Source organism: Cnephaeus nilssonii, assembly GCF_951640355.1.
Source record: "Cnephaeus nilssonii genome assembly, chromosome: 8".
Taxonomy (NCBI): domain Eukaryota; kingdom Metazoa; phylum Chordata; class Mammalia; order Chiroptera; family Vespertilionidae; genus Cnephaeus; species Cnephaeus nilssonii.
Window position 1 is genome coordinate 27287039 of NC_137079.1, and position 11995 is coordinate 27299033.

General features: G+C 38.5%; 1 protein-coding gene and 1 pseudogene across 5 annotated transcripts in view; one reads left to right on the plus strand and one right to left on the minus strand.

Moving 5' to 3' along the window:
- The window catches only part of LOC307104502 (small ribosomal subunit protein uS14-like), a 43932-nt pseudogene extending 38392 nt beyond the window's left edge, over positions 1–5540 (minus strand). The window contains exon 1 of the transcript in view: positions 5501–5540. The product of the transcript in view is annotated as a small ribosomal subunit protein uS14-like (transcript). The remainder of the gene's footprint in view (positions 1–5500) is intronic.
- The window catches only part of CSGALNACT1 (chondroitin sulfate N-acetylgalactosaminyltransferase 1), a 290722-nt gene that overhangs the window by 115732 nt on the left and 162995 nt on the right, over positions 1–11995 (plus strand). The gene's annotated exons all lie outside the window — the stretch shown is intronic.

The window sequence follows — 11995 nt, forward strand, 5'->3', positions numbered from 1 at the left end:
AATGTAATCTTCCTTTGAAACAGATTCAGTGAGGGTAGGCTACTTCCTGAGGTCAGGCAGGAGGTTAATTGATCTAGGACCAATGTCCACACCTTCTAAGTCCTTGGTCTGAGGCTTTTCAGTTTGCCACAAGGACCCTCTCTTAAATCTACTGAATCTTACCTGTTTTTCATACATTTTTTCTTCTTTCTCAAAAGGAATAATTTAGAATTTCACTGGCATAGTCCAGAGAGAGCATGATCAAGTATAGTAGGAAATCCCCTAGGAAATGTGTTAAAAGCATAGGTTCTTATGCCCTGGACATTCTTATTCAATAAGTGTGATGTGGGAGCCACGGTTTGAAGAGGCAATTTGAGTGGGCTATTGGCTACGGTCGGAACAAGCTGAGACAATCACGAAAATAAATGCAGGCCTTGGAGTCAGATAGATCTGGGTTCAACTCCTTAGTTACTTGTTTAATGACTCTATGCTTCAGTTTCTTCATCCATAAAATGGGGATCATGGCATCTGGTTCATAAGTTTTCTTTCTGTTTAAACACAGTGTGTGCAAAGTTCTTAGCATTAAATTTGGTACCCCAAATCAGTGACTGCTGCTCCCTTTCCTTCCTCCTCTTTAACAGACTATGAGGTTTGATCTCTTTTTGAGGCAGAGACAGTGTTATGTGTTTAACAAACCATTTCACGTTCCTCCTGATCACCGGGAAGACCATGCTTGTTAGCCCCATCAATTCAGTAGGAGACTATAGCATGAGGAGATATTCATTTGTAGTGAATAAGAAATTTATTTTCAAGCCAGAATATTTTTGTGGCTTTTGTGCATTTGTGTGTTTTTTGTATAATTTGGGTGTAGATGTAATTCCCAACATCACAAGGCAGGTCCCTTGTCAAGATATTAGTCCCTTTAGGGTAAGGGCCATCAGGAACCAGAGTGGCATCTACAGAACATCGACACAGTTGAGTGGGTGGTTCAAATAGTCTAGATGGGGGTGGCCATTCTACCAATGGGAGAGTAATGCTGGGCACTGGAAGGAAGGATGAAGGGTCTTTAGCACATAATTAGCTACATCATCTCTCACTGTAAAATAGAAGAAGATTCTGTGTTCCATGGGGTGGCTACACAGGGTCCAGATTCAAGGTATTTCACTATTTGCCTCAAATGACCTCCACCCTCTAGGATGGGGTGAAGGCCCCTTTTTAGTCATAGGCTCAATATATGTCCATTAGTAAAAATGGCAGATACCTCTGGCCAGCATATCATTGAAAGGGAGCGGATATCCATCACTTTTAGTGGGTGGATCAAAAGACCCTTTTTGGCTGAGAGGTTTTCCCCTGGAAGGATTTTTATTTTCATTATCATTTAGTTCTAAGTAAAGTTTTTTATTCATGAATTATTTAAAAGTTTATTGGTTCATATCCAAACACCTGGGGATTTTCCAGTTCTTTCTGTTACTGATTTCTGGTTACTGTGATTAGTGAATCCACTCAATGTAATTTCAATCTTTATAGGTTTGTTGAGACATGCTTTCTGGCACAGCATGTAGTCAATTGCTATAAACAGTCTATTTACTCTGGAAAATGACGCATATTCTACAGTTGTTGGGTATAGTGTTTAAGAGTGTTAATAGTGGTGTTCAATTAAAAAATGTGTCAGACCAACATTATGCTGCTTATAATGGACTAAATTAAGGCTATAAAGAGGTTAAAATTAAAAGGATAGGAAAATGATTTTTTTTCTTCTGTTTATTCTATTAAGTCCTGAGAGAAGTGTGTTAAAATCTCATTACGATTATGGATTTTTGCTTATGGTTATTTCTCTCTTTCATTCCCTCACTTTTTGATTTATAGATTTCGAGGCTATTTTATTACATTATTATATTAGTTGGTGACAATAGTTTTTCCCTTAAAGTCTACTTTGATTAACATAGCTCTTACAGCTGTTAGTTTTTGCGCAGTATATATATTTTTTTAAAAAATCCCATTACTGTCAAACATTCTGTATCCTTATATTTAAATTACGTCTCTTAGGAGCAGTATTTGGCTTTTAATTGGATCATTTAGTCTGTTTGCCTTTAATGAAATCTATTTGCGTTTCAGTCTGCCTTCTTACTGTTTGATTTCTCTTTGTCCCACCTGTTCTTGTGCATTTTCCTTTCCTTTCTTGCCTTATTTTTAATTAAGTATTTTAAAACTTTCCTTTCCTATTGCTTTCTTTAGTTACACATTCTTTTAGTGGCTACCTTAGAAAGCATACAACACTCATGTTTGACTTCTTAAAGACTAATACAAATTGATACTTTTATCATTCCCTGGACAATACAAGGACTTCAGAATACTTCAGCTCTTTTTACACCCCTCCCACACTCATATATGCTACTGTTTTCATGTATTTAGAATAACTTCAAGAACATAGATAATAGTAAATAAAAGAGAGTAAAATCAAGAGGAAGTGATGAATCTTGAATATTTAATATTTTTGTTTTTCACTTTTAAATATAATTTAATTATACCATTATATAATTTATTTTTAACATACAGCTTGCAAACTTTCTAAATATTTAATAATTATCTCTTGTGAGTCAATAGGAGCTGGCTCAAGTACACCACTGACTGAGGTCATGTCTTAGAATGGTGGCCAAGTATGATAAAGATAATCCTTGGAATTCCAAACATCTCAGCATGGATATATGTGATTCCCAAATAGTAAAACAACCACCATGTTTTATGAAGTCCACCAAAAAGGGGCACATTTTTACTGATGACCTGGATGAAGAAATTGAGAAGGGGTTAGTGCATGTGCAACCATGAGGTACAAAGGTAGAAATACTATATAACAATGTTATGGTATGCTACTGTATATTCCTTCAGTGGTCATCATGTTGTAGCTTGAAATTGGCCACGTTGGACTATGTACTTCATGGGAGTAATGACTATATGTCAGGACATGATTTATTGTTTTGTTTTCTAGATCTAAGAAAATGAAGACAATTGCCGATTGAACTTAATGGTGTCTCCTGTCTGTAGCATTACAACATGAATAGCATAAAAAGCTGTGGAAATATTCTTCTAATATTCAAAAACAATTATCTGACTCAGCAAAAAAAATAAATAAATAAATAAAAGTCACTCCTGCCATTGATAAGCGAGTGATGTGTTGTCTTACTCTTAATGTAAAATAAAACATCAAGCATTTGTGTTGGAACTACACTCATTGGTCAACCATAGATTTTCTACAGATCCAAGAATTGGCAAAAATTAATGAATGAATCAGCTATATTGAAGTTAGAATAAAGAACAGTATATATTTTATTTTTATTTTTAAAATTGTGTAGTAATATTTTATATCAATAAAATTTATAATGAACTATCACAAGATATAGATAGATATGCATGCAGTATTTTCCTGGGAGAGCTAGTTGTTAAACATTTGCCAAAATATCACTGGCCTCCTTCTTCCAAAACTGCAGTAAAAAGTGTTGTTATTGTACCTACTGACTTCCCTAGGAATGCTAGGATGAAAGTTAACAGATGTTACTGACTTAACAAAAGCAATGGCTGCTTTATACATTTTTTTATTCTACTAGGGTTTTCCTAGGATCTGGGCTAGTTGTCCCCTTATCACCTCTGTCAAAACTACCAAGGCCTCAAGGTTTTCACAATATTTTTACAACTTTTTTTCCCCATAGTATTGGGTTTCTCTGCTTATTAATTCAAAATATAAAATAGATAATTCCTATCCTTTTACCTAAAAGATTTTTGTTACTGTGTCATCATCATTTAAGCCCTAATTTCCAGAGTTCTTCTGATAGATTTTGGAGGTGGGAACATCTCACAGCCCCCAGGTGTGACCTCTGCTCCTTCTGATGACCCTGCTTGAAACTGTTAGAAAGAAGGTGAGCCCCAGAGCCGGGGGCCCTGGTAAAGGATACTTGGGAACCAGACTGCAAGGCAAATACCTTTACTTCTGCAGAAGGGTGCACAACCAAGAGAAGGTCTGGCAAGCAAGCACACTAAAATGGAAGTCCACTCGGATTTTATCTCTGACTAGTAGCCCTGCGCACAAATCCGTGTGCCAGTACCTCTCTGCGGGGCCTGGCCGCTCCACGCCCACTGCCCAGAGGCTTTCTGCTGCCCAGAGGCTCTCCGAGGCCCAGAGACCCATCCGTGGCCAGGCGCGGAATGCTTGCCTCGTCGTTGCAGCGACAAAGCAAGCATTCCACCAGGCCGCTCACGCTGCTTGCTCTCAGTGGCCACCCCCCCGGGACTGGGGGACTCCGGCAGGGCTGAGAGGACTGGGCGCCGCCATCTTGTGGCTATGGGTGCTGCCATCTTTGTGATGGAGTGATGGTTAATTTGCATATTACCCTTTTATTAGATAGGATGCTGTTTGCCCCTCACTCTGATTTGATTGGTCAGAGCTTGGGTTCATATTCTTACACAACTGGTTAATTCAATGGATGGGGAGGGATTGAGATCTGTAGTTTGGCAAAATGAAACCTCAGCTTCTAGGAAACCGAAACTTAAGATTGTGGCCTCCTGGGGAATTGCAAGCCATGCAAGGCAAAATGGTGGGACTTAAGAAACTCCTTTCTTTGACAGAAAAGATTATTTGTTGATTCTCACAAAACTGAGAAGGAGCATCTGACAATAGCTTTAGAACAACGGCTACCTACCAGGGTGTTGAGGCTCTCTTCTGCCCAATACCCAGAACTTGGGATAGCTTAACAATAAAAGCTAATATTTTAAATTAAAAGGTTATTCTTTTCAAGCCAGAGGAACTCCTCTGTCTGTATAATATGATAATTTAATGAGTACTCATTGTATTAGGTGCTGCATTTTGCACTTTCAATTTCCTGATTCACCTCCTTAGGTAGGTCTCATTATTATCCTTATTTTAGAAATGAGGAAACTGAGATTTAAAAAGGATAACTTGCCAGGGTTTCAAGTGGCCAGGCTGGGATTTGAACCCAAGTTCATCGGGCCTCATAACTACTGTATTATTCTGTGACTTGTCAACAGGTCTGTTCTGTTTCTTCTTAGTTTCTCAAGCAACTCATTGGCCTCCACTTCCCTTTTGGTTGTCAGAATTTTGTCAGTATTTCTTGAAATTTAAAGTCTGAGGACAGGGCCATTTTGTTATTGTGACATGAATGTGTAACTGATTCAATTTTGTTTGAAAAAGAAGAAACTTGAAACTTTGAATAGATCCCTCCCCTTCCCTCACCCCATGTGGAAATGATCACCAAGTCTGGATTCCATGTCTAGATATTTCTGAAAGCTGTCTCTTGTCTGGCACCAGCTGCCAGTTCTCAGCTGGGGAACTTCTGGAGCCTTCTGGTTTGTTCCATGTCTGAGTCTTCACCTTTCCCGCTCAACAATGAGCATTTAAAACAGAAATATGACCATTTCATTTTCTCGCTTAAATTCCTTTAGTGGCATCATTGCCTTTAGGACATCATTCTTTCACTCAGTGGAGGTCCTCAGCCTTCTCTAAGCACCTTACCTGCTTCCACTTTCCCATGGGCATCTGGAATTCCAGTCATGGTTGAGCTCCTTGCAGGTCCCAAGCTCTGCCATACTTCCACATGTCTGTGCTTCTTCCCGCCTAGAATGCTATTTTCCTATCTCCCGTTTATTCCCTCATCTGCATGCCTACCTGTATTTCAGGTGTGAGTCTGGTTAGACTAATGGGGGATGTTTCACCCATTCACATTTATTGTCATATTTGATAGGTTCTGTAATCAAAATCACATTGTTATATGGATTGCTGTTGTTTTTCCCTAGTGATTTAAAAGGCACACATAGTTTTTATTCTGTTGTTGCTAATTTTGTAGTTTATAAAAGTAAAATTGGTTTTTGTTTCACTCAAATTAGCTCTGAAAGTTCATATAAAAGGAGGCATTCAAAAGGAGTCACAAGCAATGGTGCATCATTGGGATAAGTGTCCCTCCTTATAAGCAGATTATGCTGAAGGGCAAATTTATTTTATTTCAAGTATGATACTTTTAGGTTAAAAAAATAGTGTTTTATAGTCAGGTCAGTTTAAAGAGCCTCTGTCCATCAATCTGACCTTTTGGGTACTTCAAGACTAATTTAAAATAAAGATAATGATAAAAATTAAAAAATCTTCATCTAGGCCCTCTTTTTCTGCTATGTACCCTGCCTTCTTTGTCACCACTCACTGTTTCTTTACTGTAAGGAGTGGAGAGCAACCAGCCATGGGAAGTGGGAACAGTATGGTTTGGCAGAAACAGCCCTGAATTGTTAGAACCTGGATAGGTCACTTTCCTTCTGGGCTTCAGTTTCCACATCTGGAGGAAGTTTAAGAGGTGAGAACACATAATATCTGAGGTCACTTCTCATTTTGACCTTCAACAATTAAACAGAGTCTATTAAGGACCTACTTGCATAGCTTCAGTACTAGGTCCTATATAGAATGAGAAGCACAAAGCCAATCTATGTATTAAAAGAAAAGAAAAAAAAAAAAGAAAAGATCCTAAGCTGATAAAAGATTCTGTACCTTGATCTGTGTGATGCTTACATTGTGGATAGTATGTAAAAACTCACTGGGCTGCATGTACCTTTCAGATGCGGGTCCTTTACTCCCTTTAGTGTATTTTATATCTCAATAAATAGGAAAACTAAACAAAAAAGAAAAGAAAAAGAAAGGAAGGGAGGGAGGGGGGGGGGAGAAAGGAAGGAAGAAAAGGCAAACTGTTAAGATGTTTGAGAAGAAAAGAAAAACTAGCCAGATGTTTAAAGGTTGTGATTTTGAGGCCGGATGATGTAATGGAGACCCACAGGAAGTAGATAGTGAGTTTAAATCCTGACAGCATCAAATATTAGCCTTGAAATCTTGTGCACATTATTTAACCTTTTGAGACTCAGTTTCCTTAGTAAAAATAACATTTGTAGTTTCTACTTTATGAGACAGTCAGGGGTATTGAATGAACTATAAGGCACATTAAGCACCTGGCAGGTAGTAAGTGATCAATACGTATTTTTCAAAAGATGCAGTAAGAGGGTATTAAACAAACATATGACAGATTCAAAGAACAAAAGGATTTTACATCATTCTTTTGAAATTACCCCAAAATAAATAGAACCCAGAAAGCCCGGTGTTCACTATGAAGAAAAGCTAGGCTCATATATTTCTGGTGACATTACAAATTTGTAATGTCTCCTTTGGAGAGCCACCTGGAAATTTATAATAAAAATCACCTAGCTGATTATGGTCTTTAAACTGTTAATCCCATTTTTTCAGATCATAGCCTAAGAAAATAGCTCGAAAAGGAAAACCAAAATTTATGTATTTAAAAATGCTTTGTGACAGCCTGGATGGACCTGGAGAGCATTATGCTAAGTGAAATAAGCTAGTAAGAGAAAGACAAATACCATGTGATTTCACTCATATGTGGAATCTAATGTGCAAAATAAACTAACAAACAAAATAAAAACAGACTCATAGATAGAGAACAGACTGGCAGCTGTCAGAGGAAAGGGGTGGTGCAGGGCTGGGTGAAAAGGTAAAGGGATTAAGCAACAAAACAAAATCCATAGACAGAGACTACAGTATGGTGCTTATCAGAGGGAAAGAGGAGTGGGGAGGGTAGAAGAGGGTATGGGGGATAAATGGTGATTGAAGAAAAAAAATGGTGATGGAAGGAGACTTGATTTGGGGTGGTGAACACATAATACAATACCAGGTACACAGATGATGTATTATAGGATTGTACACCTGAAACCTATAAAACTTTATTAACCAGTGTCACCCCAATAAATTCAGTAAAAAAGAAAAAAATGCTTGACTAGGTTATAATGTGTGGAAACAACTACCTGAAAGATGATTAGTTAAACCATTTAGCAAAACAGTGGAATATTGCTGCATTTAAAATGACAGATATATGGATTAAGTAGATATATGGAGAATTTGAGCAAAAAATTTAGAAAATTGTGCTCATAGTGAACACAAACACATAAAACCTGTATCTGTGCAATGACAAAGGCTGGAATGAATTTAGTAAACCTCTGGCTGTATATGGGTCATCTATATTTTAATTTTTGGTTTATTATATAGTCAGTCCCTTCTTATTCACAGGGAATACTTTCCAAGACCCCCAGTGGATGCCTAAAACCATGAGTAATACAGAACCCTACATATGCTATGATTTTTTTATACATACATACCTATGAAAAAGTTTAATTTATAAGTTAGGCACAGTAAGAGATTAATGACAATAGCAACATTCATGATAATAAAAGTTATGTGAATGGCTTTGGGGCCATTACATAGTAAGAAAAGGGTTCCTTGAACCTAAGCCTGCAATACCACAGCTGTCAATCTGATAACCAAGATGGCTTTATTTCTTGAACATATTTTTTGCAGTTTGCCTCCCCAATGCATTTTGGGAAGTAGTTTTTAAAAAAATGTATCTTTACTGTTGAAAGTATTACAGATGCCTCCTATTCCCCATTGACCCCCTCCACCCTGCACCTCTCCCAGGCCTTCACCACACTATTGTCTGTATCCATGGGTTATGCATATATGCATATAAGTTCTTTGGTTAAGCTCTCCCCTCCACCTCCCTCACTCTCACCTTCTGTCGTACTTGAGAAATGCTTATCTCAGAAATAATTGTCAGCTAAAACCAGAAGTAATTGTCAGCTAAATACGGAGACAAAAATCCATGAGAGAAATTATTCTTTTTTTTTAATTAAAAAATTATTTGTTGAATGTATTGGGGTGACATTGGTTAATAAGGTTATATAGGTTTCAGGTGTACAATTCTATAATACATCACCTGTATATTCTATTGTGTGCTCACTATCCCAAGTGCAGTCTCCTTCCATCTCCATTTACCCTCTTCTATCCGCCCCCTGCCTCCTTTCCCTTTGGTAAACACAATACTGTTATCTGTATCTGAGTTTTTTGTGTGTTTTTTTTCAAAAGGTGAAGGGAGAAGTTGTTCTTAAAGATTTCAAGTCCCCTGTTGTCTACATTTCTCTCTACCCCTCACCCCCCAAGCTGCTGTTGTTTCTTTTCTTTTGGGATAAAGAAGAAGGTTTTATGGATTCTGAAATGGTTTACAATTGCCTTATTTAGTTGCTCTTATTTCTTATGTCTCCCCAGAGGGTCACAAAATCTATCATTTAAAAGGAGGAAATGATGTGTTTTTAGTGCAAGGAGAATAGCCACTTTAGAGAACCAACAGGAATGGAATAAATGGAGTCTGGCACCTATCGCCACGACATCCTAAGTACTTTGGATCATCTCAGATGTCAGAAGCGTCACAGGGAAAATAGAATGAGTTGCTGGGCGGTGGGGTGTCTCCTTTTCACCACCTGCAAGTCCAAGTCCACTCTTCAGTGGTTCTGAAGTGAAAAGCTTGTCCGAGTGCATGGAAGAACATGGTGGGCCCTGGCTGAGAATCCTTCCTCCTCTCCTTGGCCTTCCCTTAGGGCTGGCTCTTGGGAAGAGAATGTTACAGAAAACCCAAGAAGAACAATGCAATACTTAGAGAGATGGAGCTACATTTATTACACGCGGGTCCTTCAAGAATACAATAGGGAAATAATAAAGGAATTTGCTAGGTGTGGAGGGGGCATCCAGGTGTTTGAGGGGATGGAGGAAGCTTTGTGTCTGAAGTATGTTTGTTGTCATGGAGAAAATGTTTTAAAAATTATATTTTATTGATCTCAGAGGGAAAAGGAAAGAGCAATGGAAACATCAATGATGAGAGAGAATCATTGATTGGCTGCCTCCTGCACACCTCCCACTGGGGATCGAACCTGCAACCCGGGCATGTGCCCCGACCAGAAATCCAACTGGGACCTCCTGGTTCCTAGGTCAACATGCAACTGCTGACCCACACTGGCCGGGATATCATGGAAAAATTTTGATCCCAGTTACAAAATATAAGGAGTGCTCCCCAAAAGTGGCCTGGCAGAATCGCAGAGTTGGAAGGAGTCTTAGAATTTGACTAGTCCAAACCCTTAATTTTACCAAAGAGGAAACAGATTTAAGGAGAAATGGCTTGCCCAAGTTTACAGTCATGGGCAAAACCAAGTCTGTTGCTGTGTGGCCATTTCTGTTCTTGCTCTACCTGGCTGTAACCCCCCACCTTCCACCATCACTTCGTTAACGACCGTCTCTGCTGCTACCATGCAAAAGATCAGCCTTCAGTCTTACAAATGCAGCTGTTTGATGCGCAGAGTTTCTTTAAGCCATCAGAGGTCTGAGTCAGCAAATCATGATCTACAGCATCGTGCCATCGTCCCCTGTGTCTAGCAGAGGGAGAGAAGTTTAATGTCGAGCTCAAACTAGGTTCATATCCTAGGTCTACCCCTGGGATGGTGGATGACATTAAGCAAGTATTTAACTTCTTTGAACTTCAGTATCATCATTTTAAAAATGGAGGGTCATAATAGTACCCATCTCTTAGGTTCCTTAGGTGAGGATTAAATCAACTAGTCAATTAGATTGGGGTCTGGTGTATAGTAAGTCCTCAGTAAACGCTAGCTATTGTTATTGCTACTCTGAGGGTAGTTAGAACTAGTTCTGTCAAAAAATTGTAAGGAAATAATAAAAATATTTTTAAGGGAGAGATTGGTGCTCAGAAACACTTTTCTGGGATTGGAAAACCTGAACTTCCAGCAATCAGAAATCTTTTATGGGACGATTGTAGCTTTTTTTCCCCTGTAGCTTTACATCCAACAGCTATCTTAATTACCCCCAGATTTCAACTGTTACTTACTTAAATTTTTTTGCCTGATATTTGTCTCTCTGTTACAGAATACCAAAGAAATACCAAGCATGGTTCCTAGAGAAAGGGAGGGACCCCGTTTATTAACACTAGTGGACTCCGGGAATAATTTCCAAATCAGAGTGAAGAAACACGCAGAGGGCTTCCCTTTTTATAACCTTCTGGGGTCTTTGTCTTGCAGATATGGTTCTGCCCCCTTTCGTGGGCTTACAGGAAGACCCCCAGGTGTTGGGGGTCCACAAGCCATATCTGATGATCTGTCCCGGGGCCAGCTGCACGACCCTTCTCCCCCCTCAGGGCAGTGCATTGTTCACAGTTTTATGGCCTGACATGCCTTGCAAGACCAGTTTCCTCCTCATCTCTACTCAATAATTTTTATAGCTGTTTGATGCACAGAGTTTCTTTAAGCCATCAGAGGTCTGAGTCAGCAAATCATGATCTACAGCATCGTCCCATCGATGTATAAACTCAGTATACAAAACAGTTTAATTAGTTTTGATATACACACGAAACCATCACCAAAATCAAGACAATGAACACATATATCACCAGGAAAATTTCATGTCCCTCTTGGGAATCTTGCTATCCTACCCCTTCTGGTCCCTCTTGGCCCTTCCCAACCCTCCACTCCCATTCACAGGCAAAACTGATTTGCTAGAATTTTATATAAATGAAATCATACAGTATGTTTGCTATTTGTCTGTCTTCTTTCACTCAGCATAATTATCATCCATGTTGATCTGTGTACAAATAGTTCATTTCTTTTTATTGCTCAGTACTCCAAAACTGGCCGTAGTGTGGAGTGAAAATAGTTTTTAAATAATTAAAAATATTTATTGATCAAATATCTGTTTCCTGTTCTTCCCCCTCCCCCCATTTCATTGTTATTCTGTATACATAGTAAAGAGTATACAGCAATTGTAGGTTCCCTGAGAATAACACCCATTTATATTCCGTATGCATATTTTTAAAATGGTGTCTATAAGCAATATTACTATTTATTTATTTGAATGTTGAGATTAAATTTTTCTCCTGTCTTGTTGGCTCTCCGTATAAAGAAAGCATCCTTCCATTGGCCTCATCCAATGAATTGACTTAAATTCAATTGTATAAATATTTACACATAGTTCTCATTTTCATGGTGAAATAGTTATTCTGTTCAGTCCTTTTTTTGAAAATGTAGACAGTGTGTTCCCAATTCCCTCTCAGCTGGAGCATAACATGAAATAAACTAA